At 34.8% G+C, this 19,643-nt stretch overlaps 1 protein-coding gene across 6 annotated transcripts in view; it reads left to right on the forward strand.

Moving 5' to 3' along the window:
- Positions 1–19,643, forward strand: part of nebu (solute carrier family 2 member nebulosa) — a 111,206-nt gene that overhangs the window by 72,900 nt on the left and 18,663 nt on the right. Inside the window, exon 1 of one of the 6 annotated variants that reach the window (XM_074091526.1) lies at positions 16,984–17,199. The exons of the other annotated variants lie outside the window; for them this stretch is intronic. The gene's annotated coding sequence lies outside the window, so the exon portion shown is untranslated. Of the gene's footprint in view, positions 1–16,983; positions 17,200–19,643 lie in introns of those variants that run through there. 6 annotated transcript variants of the gene reach the window in all.

Genomic DNA, 19,643 nt, shown 5'->3' on the forward strand with positions numbered 1-19,643 from the left:
AATAACAAAGTCAAATACAACATTCGTTATCAGCACGAAACTCTATATTTAACTGAGTATTACTTATAAAGCTATATATTCTTTATAAAAAGTGAATCTACTAGTTTTTTCCAGTATGTGCGTTTATAATTATGAAAATCTGTAAAATTTTCAATAGTTCACGAAGATATTTTCATACTATTTTTGTTGTGACATAAACAGCTGTGCGTATAAATATGGCAAATAATTCGATTTCTGCATAAAACCACTCATTACAGAGACGGTTATTCCGTATGGAAATTCAAAATGCGTATGTACCTTATGCATGAAGAGTTATGGGAGACGATCATCGGATATTCTGTGATAGTAAAATTCCTACTGAGATAAAATCACGTAACGATCAGAAGGCGTTATCGAAAATATGTCTCACTTTAGATGGTATGGCAATAACTCATGTAAGGTCATGCAAACAGCCAAGAAGCTTGGGATGCTCTTTCGTCCGCTTACGAGGACAAAGGTTTAGGGCGACGTATAAGCCTCGAACGGAAACTCTACAGGTACTGTTTGATGATTTTGATTTCAATATAGAGACGTACATAAATGCTGTCATGTCAACTGTGCAAGATTTAGCCGACATTGGCAAAATTATGGAAGATGCTTCAATAGCTGCGATTCTTCTTGGAGGTTTAAGTCCTCAATATGCACCTTTAGTAATGGCTTTGGAAAATTCCAACATAGACATTACAGTGGATTTATTAAGACCAAATTATTGAATGAACTGAATAAACCAGCTATAGATAACCCAGATACTGCTCTTCGTACACGAATGAACCAGAACAAACCTTCTACATCCAAACCGAAGAAACCTATTGTGTGTTACGACTGCATGGAGCCAGGACATAAGCGTCCAGATTGTCCCCATAAAAAGGACAAGAAGAAGAGACCCGTAAATCACAAAAATCTCTATGTGCACTGAATGTCAATGACGGATTAGAGCGTGATAAATGGTTTATTGATTCTGGAGCTTCAGCACACATGACGTCACGAGCTGATTGGATGAATAATGTGAGAAGTTCGTCTATTGGACTGTAACCATTGCAAATGGAGATGTACTGCCCAGTAAAGGCATTGGAGATATTTCTATCACCACTTGCGGTCAGAATACTAATTAAAGAAGATTACTGATGTGTTCATGTACCGAACTTGAATTCTAATCTTATTTCAGTGAAGAAGGCAGTAGATAAAGGTTTTAACGTAGTTTTGATAGAACAGGTTGTAATTTTTATGATTCTGATGCTTTTCTTGTACAGGTGATGTAATTTTACATGGTTCTATATGTGGTGGACTGTATTCTTTAGACTGTACGGTCAACCAACGACTCAATTATCTGCTTTTGAGACCCACTCTGATGTTTCTAGCTTCAAGCTCTGGCATAGACGACTAGGTCATTTATGTCGCATCGGAATGGATCAACTGAGGAAGGGACACGCAGTGGGCGTGGACTACTCAGAAGTCGATAAGGAACCATGTATCCCCTGCATTGAAGGTAAGCAGAATAGGAAACCTTTAAGAAAGTTTCACATAAAAGATCAACTTCTGTTCTGGAACTTATTCATTCAGATATTTGTGGACCATTGCCTGAAACTTCATTTCAAGGCAATAAGTATATTTTTATTTTTCATAGATGATTTTTCTCGTATGACTTTTGTATTCTTTATTCCTTCAAAAGCGGAAGTAAAGAACAAGTTTCGTATTTTCCAGTCCACAGTAGAGCGGGAAACAGGAGCAAAGATTAAGATATTGAAGAGTGATAATGGAAAAGAATATGTTAATGCTGAATTTTCGAGATATTTACAAAATGAAGGAATTCAACACCAAACAACAGTTCCCTACAGTCCTCAGCAAAATTCTATTGCAGAAAGAACAAATCGCTCAATTTTGGAGAAAGTAAGATCAATGCTTTCTGATAGTTCCCTTTCTCCGGCTTATTGGCAAGATGCTGCAGAGATGGCTGTATATCTTAAAAATAGGTCTCCTCACCGTGCTCTCAATGGGAAGACGGCGTACGAGAAATGGTATGCTAAAATACCAAATCTTTCTCATCTGCGTGTTTTGGATGCAGAGCATTCATCCATGTCCCTGAATGTAATCGAAGAAATTGGACATGAAAGCATCCGAGCATATTTTCGTTGGATATTCAGAAGATCCAAGAAGTTATTATTTCAGAGATATTAGATATCCCAGAAGACTTGTGAAAAGCAGAGATGTTACTTTCTTTGAATGTGATTTTCAAGATTTGAAAGTAAAGACAACTTGTAAGTCTGATAATAATTTAACTGAATCAGCAGTTGTACCTCTATTGCTAAGTTCGCAAGTAAACTCGTCAAATAGTTCAGATAGTCGAACACCTGTCACAAGCGCTGTCATCGAAAATGAACAGATTCAACCTGATATTTCAGATATTATATCAGAAGATGTTCAGTCTGATATTAATGTCGTGGAACAGTGGCATAACGCTGTTACTCCAAATGTGTCAGTTCAACCTGTTATTGCATCTTCATCAGAAGAAACTGAATCTGATACTGATTCTGTAGAACCAAGGTACAATTTGAGACCCAGAAAACCTAATTCTGCTGCCAATTGTGTATGCATGCAAACTTCATCCCCTCAGCTGATGGATGAACCTACAACTTATACACAGGCTGTGAACGCAGAAGATAGTGATAAATGGTATCAAGCTATGCAAGATGAATATCAGTCACTGCTTGAGAAACAAACTTGGGTTCTCGTTGATAGACCAGATAAGAAAGTCATACCTTGCAAATGGATCTACAAGCTGAAGAAAAATGCGCATGGTGACGTAATTAAATATAAAGCTAGACTTGTCGCGAAAGGATTTAATCAAGTTTATGGTATTGACTACTTGGAAACTTTCTCTCCAGTCGTTCGAAACTCTTCTTTACGCATGTTGTTCGCATTGGCTGCGGAAGAGGGAATGAAAATGCACCATTTAGACGTTGATACGGCTTTTTTAAACGGATTTTGGAGGAAGAAGTATATATGAGTCAGCCGGAAGGATTTATAAAACCTGGTCAAGAAGATAAAGTATGTTTACTGAAACGATCGCTTTATGGCCTCAAACAGGCTTCACGAGCATGGTATAAAAAGTTGACCGAAATTTTACAATGCATAGGTTTTAACCAAACTCCTTCGGAAGCATGTATTTATACTAAAAAGTTTGGTAACGAGTTAATAATACTCGCTTTCCATGTCGATGACATTGTCATTTTGTACAAAGAAAATAAAACGCTAAATACTGTCATATCTGACTTGCGGAATCATTTTAGTTTGAAAGTGATTGGCAAACTTAGTTATTACTTAGGTTTAAATATACATTACAAACCTAATGAGATTAAAATATCTCAAGAAAGTTACATTCGTGATTTGCTACAAAAATTTCACATGATGGACTGTAAGAGCGTTCCTACGCCGTTGGAAACTAAAAAGTTTCTGCCGAGTGAGAAGAATGTAAGTGAATCTTCATTATCCTATCCGTATCAGCAATTGATAGGCTCACTCAATTTTCTGGCCGTTAATACTCGTCCAGACATTGCTTTTGCTACATCATATTTGAGTCAGTTCAATACTAAATATGATAAAAGTCATTGGAAGGCGGCAAAACGTGTATTACAATATTTGAAAGGCACTATCGATTTGGGCATTACTTACAGGAAAGACGGTGACAGATTGGGCCAATTGTCCTATGGATCGTCGTTCATACACCGGATTCTATTTTTCTATGGCCGGGAGGAGCCATTTCATGGGAAAGTAAGAAGCAAACCACCATTGCCCTGTCGTCCAGCGAAGCGGAATATATGAGTTTGTCCAGTGCGGGTAGAGAGGCTGAATTTCTGAGGCGATTGATGTGTGAACTTACTGGTATGTCAACTGTTATTACTATTTATAATGATTCACAGTCTGCCCAGAAGTTGGCATTGAATCCGGTTCACCACAACAGAACCAAGCATATAGACACAAGATTTCATTATATACGAGATTTATTATCGAACAATATTGTTAATGTCTTATATATCAATACTTTGGAGATGTGGGCTGATGTACTAACTAAGCCATTGGCTCGTATCAAGCATCAGAATTGTATAAAAGGAATAGGTTTATGTTTATAATCTTGTTTTGATTACGGGGAGTATGTTGTATAACTGGCTAATCAAAATGTTTAAATTTCTTATTCTTTACTATACATTGTATTCTATCTGATGTATGTATGTCACTTCAATAAACAAAGTCAAATACAACAATCTCTACCGAACTTTTCAGTGTAAGTTAGATTAACTCGAAGAGATTTGTTTATACGACAAGTTCGACTTTGTATATCGTTCTCCCAATATAAACTGTTTTTTTATGAATCATGTGAAATCTTTATTTATACAATACAATACAAGCTACACGCTACTATGTTAAAGCTACAATACAATTTTAATAAGCATGAGCTCATAGAAAAGAAACCTAGCTACACTAAAATATACTACTAAATGCAATATAATAATAATATCTATAGGTATAAGATGCTATAGGAAATCACATGCGGATATTATAAGACTCGACGATTAATTGCCTTATTTTTAATTGCAATATTATATCAGATAGCTTCAATTAATCTAACCTTCGAGAAATTCAAGAAAGTATGTTCTCTAACACCCTGTTAATATAAATACTAGGTAGGTACTTTAAGAATAGAACTGCTTCAATAAAATTATCATTAGACAACACTTAACTATTGTTGCCCACTTCATGACATAGGTAACATGAAATAAACAACGTTCACATGATATCTTCGATTCTTCTGATGAGAATAATATTTTGTTAGCATTGCATGCATAATGTGTTCATCTTTTTTGTGAGAAGTGCTACGTGTGTCTAGAAACACAAAATCATCGGGCATTTATACTGTATAAAAAAAAACATAGAACCTCCTCCTTTTTTGAAGTCGGTTAAAAATAAATGCCCGAGTGTACCAACTGCAACATACCTAACCTGTGCTAGCGGATTGATAAGTAGTTGATTTGAAGATTTGATAAAGTTATGTCAACTGCAAAATAATTGCATTTCAATAGCACTTTTGCGGCTAGAAAACAGCTGAAATTAAGCCTCTCTTTACAAAATGTTTTAATGTTTCACATCGCAAACAGCTACTTAATTAAAATCAACCAACGCAAATAAATATGCTAATTATTCATAAGGAAGATGTTCTTACGATTTCAATATTCTACGTTTTCAACCATAGGTATTTGCGATAAAATGAATAAAAGTTTAAATTAATAAATTATATAGCATTGTTATTAGCTTGGGTAAAACCAAAACTGAATTTTATATTCTCGTATAATTAAAAGATGTTTATTGTTCGGTATTAAATAAGTATATAAAATAAAATTATGCTGACAGTAAAATTAACTTCCTTACAACATCTAGCTTACGTTCGCGGCTTTACCTCAGTTTTTATGTAGGTATAAGTTAGACGTAAATTTATTATTCCTAAACTTGGCAAGGTGAGAAAAGTGTAAGTACTCAATTCAAGCCTCGTTGGATTTATGTAGAGCTAACAAAAATAACTTTAAAAATAATACAAAAAATGATCTAAAATTATGTATCTTATTAGATACGCTGCCAAGTTTAGGGAATGTGTTATTTGTCTACGTCTTAAATTGGAGTCTCTATGAAAATTTTTAGCGATCTAGGTTCAATCGTATGGAATTTTTTGTTGATGAGTCAGTCAGTCAGGGCTTTTATCTTAACTTTATATTAAGACTAGCGTTTACGCGTGCGAATGTATTTGAATTCAAATTCCGGGATTTCGCATACTCTTTGGATTGCTTAAAAATTACATAGTGGATTTCATTGTCGTTGCATAAAAACACCCGCGACAATTCATTTGGAATTTCATCCCGATCTTGTGGAAATCATCGTCATCTTCATATCAGCCGTAGGACGTCCACTTTTGGACATAGGCCCTTCAGGAGGGCGGAGGACCTCCAGTTGCCTCGCTTGGAAGCGGCTTGCATCCACCGTGAACCCGCGACTTCAACCAGGTCATCCGTCCATCTCATCATCATCTCATCTTGTGGTAATATCGGGTTAAAAAGTAGCATATTAATCATATTATTATTTATATGCTATTCGAGATATCCAGGTATCTCTAGGTACCAAATTTCAGCTAAATATTATTAACGTAAAAGAGTAAGTAGGTAACAAGTGTGTGTACGCACAAACTTTAGCATTTAGATTATTAGTAGGAAAGTAGGATGGACATAATAGTAGATTGTACAACAAGATCATAAAACGAGGCTTTACACGAGACGTTCATATAGCCACCCGAGCCGGCGGCCTTTTATTTTTCACGCATTACTATTATAATTATAAATTTTTAGATTTATTGATCTATTTTGATTGATTTGATTGATTTTTAGTTTTATATAAATTAAAAATTATTAAAAAATATGTAACAACTTCTTTGTTTGTGGCTGTTTACACCTGATTGCCTTGGTCTTAAACGAAGATTTTACTCTATGCATTAGATCATAAAAAGTCATTTTTTATGTCGCCTAGATCCAGCATAAACACGAACGTTACGAGTATGAGAAGTGAAAAATTAATTTGTTATTCATGGTTATGTAGGTACATATGGAGAAAACTTAATTGAGTACCTATTCATTGTTCGCTGACACATACTCGTATAAGTGACATTTTCCGCCACGCTGTGTACTAAAAAAAAAAGGACACGTTATAAAACGTACTTTAATTAATTAATGCCGTTAATTACATGAAAAACGATATGACGATATGACGTCAATACAACTTAATGGGTCCATTTTATGACCCATTGTTCATGGGTACTTAGACTCATAAAGAATCACTTAAGAAATATGTCGCACATCCGGAAGAAAAATCGTAGTAAATTAAAATTCTACTAAATCATAAATGTAGGTACTTACATAAGTTTACACTTTGTGTTGATTGTTATTTCGCACATAGGTAAATTTCGAAAAACTCAGAGAAACTATTCCAGATTTGAATCCATAATCCTCGGCTTGAAAGGCCATAGGCCAAACTTAGGCTAGCGCTAATGTGGTGATGTTATATGAGTCATGAATATGTCATATAGCATATTATTCCGACCGAGTTGGCCTGAAAATGAACATGGACAAGACGAAAGTCATGTCTAATGTCCATGTTGTACCAACTCCCGTAATAGTCGGAGACTCTGCGCTCGAAGTTGTTGACGACTATGTATACCTGGGACAAACGGTCCAGTTAGGTAGGTCCAACTTTGAGAAAGAGATCACTCATCGAATCCGACTCGGCTGGGCAGCGTTCGGGGAAGCTTCGCAGTGTCTTTTCGTCCAAATTACCGCAGTGTTTCAAGTCAAAAGTCTTTGACCAGTGTGTGTTGCCAATGATGACATACGGATCTGAGACGTGGGCGCTAACGATGGGCCTAATGAGAAAACTCAAAGTCACTCAGAGGGCTATGGAGAGGGCTATTATGCTCGGGGTTTCTCTGCGGGATAGAATTAGAAATGATGATATCCGCAGTAGAACTAAGGTTACCGACATAGCCCGAAGAATTGCGAAACTAAAGTAGCAGTGGGCGAGGCACATTGCTCGCAGGACTGATGGCCGATGGGGTCAGAAGGTTCTCGAATGGCGTCCGCGGACCGGAGAGGAGCTGTCGGTAGGCCTTCAATAAGATGGAGCGACGACTTGGTTAAGATCGCGGGATCGCGGTGGATGCGGAAAGCACAAGACCGGTCTGAGTGGAGAGCCTTGGGGGAGGCCTATGTCCAGCAGTGGACGTCTTTCGGCTGACATGATGATGATGATGATGATATTATTATAAAATTTTCAGTCCTTTTATCTTTTCATTATAATGACTAGTCTTGTGTCTGATGACCCTTCAATCACTCAAAGATTAACTGGAAAAAGTCCCATTAAAGCAGGGATGGGGGGAAACTGCGGCCCGCGGGCTATCTGTCCGCGAAGGCTTGAAATCCGGCCCGCGACCATCAAACAAAAATCAAGAGAAGATTTCGTATTGTTACAAAATTTCATTCTTATTGGCAATGGCCAAATTAGTGTTTCAGAAAAGACATATCTATACATATTTTTATTTCAGTAAATAACATAGTCAAAACTGCAACAGCTTGGCCCGCCATACGGAGTATATTTCGTTAGTATATATTGGCACGCGAAGGAAGAAGTTCCCCCATCCCTGCTTAAAGGATACCTAAGTTGGCCTTCGTACATCTCTTTCTTTTATCTTTTAGGTCTTATGTTAACAGTATTTAAAATACAAGTGAGCATGTTTAGGTAAGTAGGTTGCATTGCGGGTAGGCTCTTGAAATGGATTTTACTCAAGTTACTAGTTAGCCCTTTCTCTGCAGGTAAAATCCCCTGAGCAGGTAGTAGGCATATTATTCATACATATATGCCAGTACCTAAATAAATTCGATTTTACAAGATAAAGAGGCAGCAAATCGGCAAAGTTGTCTCGACACAAACTTGTTTGGGTACAAAAATAATAGGGGTCCTTTCGGTGCGAGGTCGCCACTAAGAACTACTCTATAAAGTATTAAGAGTGGTTTTCATCTTTAGTATAAAGTTTATACGATTAGCGGAGGGGTTATTATACAGTGTGTCCCTCAAATCAACGTCAAAACAAAAAGGGTTGATAGAACAATTCATAAGCTAACAGATTAAATAAAATAAACTAAATAAAATTTTTCGTTAATTGTGTTGGTATAAATTATTATAGAGTGCTATGTGTATTTGAATATACAAACATACACTCACATACACACGCGCACACGCACGGACGAACGCATGCACACACGCACACATTCACGCCCGCACACACACACACACACAGTATAGGTTATCTCGGTACTTGTAGATAAATAACTAGATTTCTTGCTCACCACAAGTCCAAAACTGACCAAATATTCACAGATAAATCTAAAACCAGACAATATGCTTTAAGACATCAACTTATATATGCCTCATTTGAATACATGAAACATAAAAAATTGCGTGCTTGTAATTTTAAGCATGCGGAAAATGCGAACAATATCCTCGTATTGTTACAAATTTAACGTATTCATTGAAAATGCCGTCGTAGTGGAGTGAATACCATGTTTTTCTGGCGTCACTAGAGAAAAATATACTTTTCACACCTCTCATTCAGAAAAGTAACTTACAACACTAACTAAGTAAGTACAACTTTTCTGTTCAAGGCTTTTCTAGGTGTTTTATTGCAAATGCAATTTTTTGAAGTTGATAATTGTAAAGCCACGCCATTTTCTATGCTGGTTGTTCTTTAATAATATTTAGAATTATTTTTTTCAAGTTTCTTAATGCTCGGTGTGAAAAGTTGTATGAGCCACTCGGGAGCAAAATTATTTTCATCTTGGGCGTTAACACTTGAATCCCTCATTACGCTCAGGATTCGACTTTAGAATCCCTCGCTACGCTCAGGATTCTATTGTAGAATCCTTCGCTACATTCTGGATTCAATATACGCCCTCGCCGTAAATACACCATTTTGCTCCCTTGTGACACAAATAACTATTACCACTTGCGGTCAAGACATTTATTTTTCTTTTTTTATTATAGTGAACCTGGGCGAATTCGAGCTTAAAGTTTAAAACACGCGTTTTCTCAGAGACTAGATTGTTTGCCCCCGAAACACCCCAATGCAAATTTTATCGACATAGAGCCGTTTTCGAGATCCCCGAAATAAATAAAATATAAAAGTTAGTTTTTGATTTCATCAAATACTTACAGCTTTACTAGCTGTTGCCCGCCACTCCGTCCGCGTAGAAGTATGAAAAATAATTTATGTTCTATTCTCAGACCTACTGAATATACACAAAAAAATTCATAAAAATCGGTCAAGCCGTTTCGGAGTAGTTTGGTCACAAACATTGTAACCGAGTTGTGAAAGATAATAAAATACTAAAATACAGACAATTTAAATGTTCATAACTGTAGCAAGTCCATGTTAAGTTTTATTTTTATAGAAAGAGACATACTGCAAAGTTCATTCACCCAGATTTTCCTTATTTTTCAACAGATTTTGATGATCTTTGAGATGAATGATGCTGCATGCACGAAAAAAAAAACATAGTTGTACGGCTTTTAAAATAAATCGGAGTGCGGCGAAGTGGCCCAATAATGGCCTTACGCCGCCCTTGACTTTGCTCTATAGTTCTCACTCAATTTGCATAAACACGTGTCGAGTATCGGCATACTAACGGCGTGCGCCAACGCAATGTCTATTCCATATCGCCAAAGTGATAGTGCAGCTGCGCGCAGGCGACACTATAGTTATCCCATTCTGATGGTTAAGTACCATGAGAAAGCGAGCTTTGGTTCGCGTCTTTCGCGTTAGCGTAGTTCTATCAGGAGAAGTAATGAAGTAATTTAGCTATTTGGAAAATTTTGACATAAGCAAGGACACATTAAAATTTAAAAATCTACCTAAAACATATTTCTCGGAAGTAAGACCTGGCTAGATGGATTTCTTCCTAGGTCCTAAAGTCTTACAGCCTTATTCATAAAAAAACCTTAATTGAGGTTTGATCGGTCTGTTACTTAACAGACTGATTAAGCTTAATAGACGGTTGTCAAGAAGTATGATTCATAAACACTTGCTAGCAGTCTGCTAGTTGTTGAGCTGCTGATAGACGGATAAGACGCGTTATGTTGGCCACCTTGACAAATCAAAGACAAAAAATGGCCTAATCGATAATTAAAAAAAAAATTGACAGCAGTGACAGCAAATTAGCAGGAAAAAAAATAAAAAGCGAATTGTTTGTTTTCCCGCCATTTCCGATTCGCATGTTTATGTTGTGCAAAAAGCCATAATTATGTTAATCATCCTAATTTTTTTTTCATATTTATTGTTATTTATTGTTGCTAATTTAGAGGATTTTTAATACAAATTCCTGAAAATAAATTTTCCAGTTTTTTTTTTTTAATCTTTGCGTAGCTCTGCCTTCACTATAAAAATATCTTCGTATGGTTTTTTGCTCTTGTCAAAGTCAGCTGTTCAAACTTGTGGCGGCCATTTTGTGACTTAGCAGGGAGATAAAGGAGGTCTACGGTCCTCTAACTTTAGCAGAGCCTTGATCGACTGATTAGCGCTAACAGACGTTTATGAATCACGTTTTTTAGCATCGGGCCTTCAAGGAGCCTTCAAGGAGGCTCTAACTTTTTATGAATAAGGCTGTTAATATATTAAAACGTCAAAGGACTCTTCAAAGAATATCTTCATCTTAAATCAAAACTTTCTTCCACAATATTCCAGATAAGTCAAGACAAGACACTTATTTAGATACATACAGAACTGCTTGTTTTGTAGTTTAGGATATGGTATGCAAGAAAAAAAATCGTAAGATGACGGCGATTTTTTTTGTATTCGTGTTTTGTATTTTTTTCTAAGGCTGGGATGATGAGAGTGAAATATAAGTCTGACCTGTCAATCGCCGTCATTATCACTTGAGCGTCGTAGAATAGAGGCTCTGATGACTCGTCGGTGATTGATTTCACGTTGACGGCAATAGCGGTCATTATGTACTTTGTCACTACAACAAATGTATACATAGTTAATAGTTATGCTTGGGAAACTATTACATGATACTGGGCCGTTTTTGAACGTCATCAAAGGCTTCAATATACGCTCCTAAATGTAAATAAATATCCCTGCTAATGACTGCAATGCACCTTATGTTGTTACTGTACTTTCAATGTTTCATTTGACATTAATTTAGTTTTGATTTTGACTATTGGATTCAGATTATCACGTCGTACATTATCACTACGTACATTACAGCATACAACCTCTATAAGTAAAAATTAGGCCCCTTGTTATACAGCCTTATGCGTTATTATAGCTGTATAGTTGCTGTATAGCTAAAAAATAGGCTGTACTATAGCTGTAGAAGAGCTGTAGTATGATGTTGAAGAAAACCATAGGCATATAGTTATTCTCTTATAAGTTTCTTAAAAAGATAATAGTTCTTCATTGGTTTTTTATGAGAATTACAATGTGAAATTTATGAAAACAACCGCTTATTCTTTTTAGTTATGATAATGGTGGGCCGCCAATTTACTGTGAAGTTATAAGTCAAGAATAAATGTTGGACTTTAGGTAGTGATAATTGTAGATTCAACGTGCCGATTTATTTTTACTGGGAAATAGTGCATAGTTTTGTGGAAAAATATTCACGCGCCCGCGAAATACTGAAGAATTCACGAGGAATATTACCAAAACAAGTAAGTAAGTTTATGGTTTTGAGGTTAGAATCATAAGATTGTTAAATAATACTGTACAACAGGTATCACTTATGATTTATTTATCCGAAAATCATAACTATAACTTCAGCAATACTCAAAATAATGTAAGAAGTCATATTTCTTTTATTGTTATTTGTTCGAAAATGGCGACAGATTTATGCAGCGTAAAAGATATCTGGAGAGTATTATAGATTCCGTGGTTTTACTACGCACTTTCTGGATTCCATTTCACAGCTTTTACCCTTTAATAGCCGTTATAATATAATATTTTTACTATATAGGCTGTACATCAGTTTCAGCAAATAAATTATACAGCATGTCAGTAATACAGATTAAAGCTGTATTACAGAATTCATTTATTATTATAGTTCTATAAAATCATATTTGACAGAAGTTATGAAACTATTACACTGACAAGAGTGTACAGTTACGCATTAATAATAAGCTTTAGAAAGTAGTTTTAATATACCATTATACAGAAACAAGTATAAAGTGATACCATTTTATAACTTATAGCTGTAGTAAGTAAGTGATCACATGCAAAATACAGCCTCTATGCAGCTGAAGGATAACATTAGATTGAAGTGTCAAAAAATGCATAGGGTTTTAAAGTGGAGTTCAAATATTCTGTTTTAAAGCTTTAAGTTTACACGGAGTATTTTATAAAAACTTAGTACAGCTTTAGCTGTATAATAACGGTTTAATCACTTTTATAAGTAAATAATCTTTTCTTGACACCTTTATGGATCACCAGTAGAACTCTAAGTTCTAATAGTGCTGTATATTTGATGTCGGCAACGCTTGCGTGCTGCTTGGGAATAATGCTTCGTATTATCACGTCGTTCATTATTGGGCGTACATTCCGAGCTGTACATTATTGTTTCCCTTCCAAAGTACACAGCCTATTTACTTAACGCTTATCCTATTTGATAAGTTTCTTGCGGCGCATTCTTCTTGGCAATGATGGTCTTTCCGAAAGCGCTGGTAGTTTAAAAAATGACGTGTAAAAGTGCCCATTGCGGCCTATTTACTGAGTAAATGATTTTGATTTTTTTGATTTTGATATTTAGATATAATTATTTGATAGCTTTACGTGTTGTTAAGGAACTCTACAATCTGAGATCTTGAGTTAGGTACCTTATTTAATTAACGTCAGTTATCTCTATAGATATACGCGGAAATAACAAATACCCTCTCTCAATACGTCACGCAATGACTTTTTAAATAATCATTCGGTACAGCCCCGATCGATCGATCATTATCATAATCGATAATGATGTGCTAGTGGTAGATTAATTGATAAAATATTAGGAAAAACAACAGAAATTTGCACAATTTTACGAAATTTAAATAATGTCGTAAAATAGTGAGGGGGAATGGTGAATGAATTATTTGGTATCTAAATAATCACAACAAATAATACTTCAGCTTGTACTTAGTATTTCCGTGTTAACATTATTTTACGTTGCGTAGGTGTATATATATATATCTAAATAAATATCATGGGACACTTGACACCAATTGACCTAGTCCCAAATTAAGCAAAGCTTGTACTATGGATATTAGGCAACGGATAAACATACTTATATATAGATAAATACATACTTAAATACATATTAAACGTCCAATAGTAATAATAATTTTATTTTATTATATTGTGTGATTAGTTCATTATATATACACCCAGACATGATAATTACGTCGTAATCGTAACCCTTTACTAAAGCCTTTTATTGAATGAATTCAAATTTATCTTAATTAAAATTCTCGAAATTAAAAACCTCTTTTGTGTAGATATTATAAGGGTGAAGTGCCAAATTCCTTGTATTTTCAACCGAATTCATGTGATAGTGTAATCGAATAATTTAAATTTGTTAAAATTACAATGTACACTAAACTAAATCAAAAATATTTCAGATAAGATTAATGTGCGTTATCCTTGTTTGACATTTAATTTTTAAGTGACTTAAATTTTTACCATTTGGCTTTGAAAGAAAAGGATAGATTATATTCAGCTTAGCTTTATTTACTTTTATGAATAGGGAATAAACATTTACTTTGTCTTTGATTAAGAAGTAAATGTCAATTACTTTTCTAGTTATAAAAACGCTAAGTAGAATAGATAACTTATCTTTACTGTGCGTTGTTTAATATGATTGCGACGTTACAAATAAGCAAGCGGTTGTAAAGATTATTCTAAGGAATGAGTCGAACGGAATACACAGTGCAACATAAATAATATATTAAATTAAAAAGCAATGGACGGTTTATGCATATGCGAAGCTATGAAAACAGTAGACGTTTGTTGACTGCAAACATTTTTCTGAGTTCTCTACATATTTTTATCGGGAAAAACGTAATGCTATTTCAAATTAGAAACACACTATACGGTTTTTGAACCTACGACGCATATAGATGTTGTCATAACGTATGGCAACGTAGCGCCCGAACGGATAGACCGATTTCGATGCGGTTTTTCTACGTGAAATCGAGTTTTCCTGCGGTGGTTACGTAAGTTTTATTATGTTTTTGAGATATTTCATTTAAAAATGACGATTTTGTGGGTATTAAAAATTTTCCAAGTTGAATAATATTTATATAACCAGCCAGGCTTTAGATGTTAGCTAGGCTAGGCGAAGTTTTGTTTTATTATTTCTTTATCGTTTATTACGTAAATCAGTTGATTTATGATAGAGAGCTTATCTTTGTCTATAATATCGATAGAGCGCGTATTCGTTAAGGAAATGTACTAGACTTAAACCGCGACCTCAATAGGCTCAATACCGAGTCAGCATTTGAGTTAATGCTTATCAATCCGATAGGAAAATTTGTATCGACTTAACTTCAATAGACAGATGTTAGTAGGTATTTGGTACGAAAGCCACTAGTACATATTTATGTAGGTGTATGTATGCCAAACTCAATATAAGACGTTGAGGTACATGTAAAAAGCGAACCTATCCCTTTAAGTGATCTCTACCAGGAAACCTTTGAGTGGAGAAGAGCATTCAGTTAGGGATCGACAAAAAAAAGTAAAAATATAGAAATAGTGGAAGAGACAATACAACGATTTCAAATAAATAATATAATACATAATATACAAAAAAATCTAACATAATAATAAACTACTATATACAAATACATACATATACCTACAATGATAACATGAACGATACATAAGAATATAACAAACAAAAGTGTTCACAAAATTCAAGACATGGTGTATATGTATACTTTTAAATATAATTCAGGCTTATTTTCAAAAAGAGTTGCGCGTAAACTTTAAAAAATTTCATACCTACAAGCTTGATGTCTGAATTAGATTTATATGTATATAATTTTTTTGTTGAATTCAGTATACATGGGACATATTAGACACACCTTCTATTGTGCTGACGAATAAATAAGTCGTACATGAGTCGTACACACAAAGTATGCCCATTGCGCTTACGTGTGGGGACACTTTAACAATCTGATACCACCTTGTCATGTTTCGAAGCATCATCAGTATGAATACTTTATTTGGAAATCAATAAATTTAATAACCAAGAGGACGCGGAAATAAATATTAATTTACCAAAAAGTTAGAAATTCATTTTATCGTTCTACTGATAGGTATTGAAGCGTATGAAATAAAATAAACGTTTGTATAAGTTTTCTCAATCTGAAACATAGTAGGTAACCTACTTTACTTATTTAATTTTCTTTAAAGTGACTATTAGGCAAGATATACCTATCTCTAAAAATACCGGTTTAGTTTACGGTAGGTTCTATTTTCCGTAAGTGCTACAATTGTTTGTTTAACTATGAATTACGGTTTTCGTATCGGTCAGCCCTAGGGCCGAGTATCAAGGCAACTTGTTCTGATACCAATTTCACCAAGTAGCCTAGTAGTAGTACCTATTGCTATCTGCTACTTGAAACTTTTTACTAGTACATACCAGTGAGTTTAAAAACCTTCATCTTTTTTGATCACCTTTTCTTTTCTATTAAAAGAAGAACTAAAACAAATAACGAAAAAGAAAACCATTTGAAGAATAGTTTTTTGAGTTTGCTTCAAAACATCACTGAATTTTATTTAGTCTGGGATTCTGAGCTAAAATATTAGAATAAAAAAAAATCGTACCAATTTTGAAACACTTTTCCCCCGTTTCATTTTTAAATGAATTGTGTCCAATACTGAATACATTTTTCTCACATCCTAGACTTTGAATACTTAAGCAAATGCAAAATAAAATCAATATCAGGTTGCAGTTGCTTATTTTCTTGGATTTAACCGTGAACTAGTGTGCTGTACATTTATTTCAACGAGTAATTAAATAAGTACATATTTATACATAAAAATGGTTGCGTGGTTACGAGTATGTCACTACGCTAGAAAGAATAATAAAAGTTGAACACTACCTACTTGCTTAGGCGTACATTAATTAAAACTATATAGCTCTCAGACCTCAACATTACTCTGCTACCTACTTATGTATAATGTAATAGATAGCCTGATCCAACATAGCATAGCAGACGTATAGCTCTTACACCAAAGTACTTAATTACTACTAAGTCATTTCGCTACTCGTCTTGACTTAATGTACTGCACTGACAGTTTGACACCGCGTCAGTCAACGTGTGGTGTGTCCCCTCACTATCGGTCAGTGTGAGCGCGATATTCAGGAAAATAGGCCGCCAACCGGCAGCCTTTGCCTGCGCGTTAAAAAACGAAAATTTACTTTTTAAATAGTTCGATTTAAATTCGATTTGTTTAAAATTTGAGGATTTTTCGTCTACTTTTATTGCTGGCCAGCATTTTTTTTGTTGGAGCGGTTTGAAGTTACCACATTGTGATAATATTCGGTAAGTTCGTTTCTTTAAAAAAAAAACAATTTATTTTTTAAAGTCGCTATCACAATTATAATTATCTCAAAGGTATTAAGGATTAATTCTTTCAAGAACAACTATGACAAAAACACTTCAATAAACCTACCTACTAAGGAAGGAATTTATTTTAAGTGAGTGGATTATACGCGAAGATATTATCTACAACAAATGAAGTTGTTTACCATGCGTTTAAAGTGATATAATATTATTATTATGCGCGTGAAAAATTAAATGGATGCATTATAAGTTATTTATAACCTTATTTATAAAAATGTTTAGTAATTATATAGAGTACTTAGAATAAAATTTGGGCTATAAAGTTTTTACTATTTAGATATAAATATATATATATATAAATTAAATTTTGTATAAATTTATAGTTAAACATGTGAGTAGTTTGTATTGTGAATATCAATATATGCGGAATAATGGCCTCTTTAAAATGATTACTTCAACTTTACCTTAAAAGGCTGACCCTTTAAGATAATGTAGAAACGTCAAACTATTTAGGGATTCTTATTCTTTCAAGGATGAGAAATATTGTTTAATAACCTTCAAATATTCATAAGGAAATCACCACGAAAATGTTGATTGATCAGACAACAGAACCCATCAACGCATACCATAACCAGTAGGTACCACTACCATGAGTTTACAGTGACCGTACTCGATAGCGACGGCGTAAATTATTTGTATGGAGAATCGTACAACGCCTCTACAAATAATTTACGCCGTCGCTATCGAGTACGGTCACTGTAAACTCATGGTAGTGGTACAGATACCAAATTGCACGCTGCGCAAAAATTATAATTACTGATACCAAAACCAGATGCCGAGTCCCGCACCTGCTTCGATAAAAACTGGGCGGTTTGAAGTATTTTAACCGTTTTGACTGGTTGGGAGAATTCAGATTATTTCACAAGCCATATAAGGGTTTATTGATAATTGATTAAGGTGTTCAAGTTTTTCAAAGTAAAAGTCAAGTCAAAATAATTATCTTTATTCAATTTAGGATACAACTCGTGAATGTCAAAAAAAAACCACCACCGGTTCAGGAAAACCTCTGTTGAGAAGAATCCGGCAAGAAACTCAACGATCGCAAGAAGAGATTAATGAAATTATTTATTATTTCCAAATAATTACACAGTATAACAGTAGGTATTATTAAAGCACTGTGAACTACATGACAATTTAATATATGTTATTAGAATTGAAAAACAAATTAGACAAATACAAAATAAGACACAAGATACAACAAGATATGTTACTTATATTATTTTTATTCGAGTACCTACTTTATGATAAATGTTGAAGATGTTTTATTAGAAAAATAATATCGCATTGTTAACAACACAATAATTATCACAGTGCAACATGGTAACGACGGAAAAAAACCGTCTCAAATGTGTAGGGGTAAGCTCAAACGCAGGCGTTTTCAACCTTTTGATTTTGACGGCACACTTTTCGTTCATCAAAGTTTCACGGCACACCAGTAAAAAATAGCCAAGTGCGAGTCGGACTAGAGCCCCGCTATCCCTTCCGCTTCGTTACCATAACAACCCGATAACGCGAATCGCACACGCCACGCGTCAGTTGTTTTCGTACTATTTTCTCATTCAAATAGCTATTTATGATTTCAATGCAGCATATACTTCGCGGCAATCGCGGCATTCGCGGCACACCTGAAAGTAAAACAAAGAAGTGTTTCGGTATAAATTTGTCGCTGACTGTACTTTGTCCACAGAAATAAGAATGAGAAGAATAGTACGTAACTTAAAAAATACTTAAAAAAATACTGCATAAACTCGCCGTCTATTACATACGATTAAGCCTCGGGATGGTTTACTATGTAGTTATAGTGGCTTAATATATAATTAATTCATTGTGTGTAGTGTACCTTATCTTAATCCTTTTATGTAATAAATGCGAAAGTAACTCTATCTGCCTATCTGTCTGTTTGTTACATTTTCACGCCTAAACCGCTAAACCGATTTAGATGTAATTTAGTATGGAGATAGTTTGAGTCTTATAACACGTCCCTCTTGTTGCGTTGGGGGCTAGAATGGTTTTTTGCAGAGCTTGTGATTAACGTGAGCACGAGGTGGAAAAGTGGCGATAACACACTCGTATTAATTAGTTCTCTGACCCTGTCTTAGCTAAGGTATGCGAAAGGAAAATAAAAGTCATTAATAAATTATGTCTTTAAATATTATAACCGTAAAATGAAGCCGTGGTGGCATAGGAGGCCGTGGTGGCATAGTGGTTTGACCTATCGCCTCTAGCAGAGGGTCGTGGGTTCAACCCCGGCTCGCACTCTGAGTTTTCGAAATTCATGTGCGGAATTTCATTTGAAATTTACCACGAGCTTTGCGGTAAAGGAAAACATAGTGAGGAACCTGCACAAACCTACAAAGCAATTC

This window comes from Choristoneura fumiferana, chromosome 8, assembly GCF_025370935.1.
Source record: "Choristoneura fumiferana chromosome 8, NRCan_CFum_1, whole genome shotgun sequence".
NCBI lineage: Eukaryota > Metazoa > Arthropoda > Insecta > Lepidoptera > Tortricidae > Choristoneura > Choristoneura fumiferana.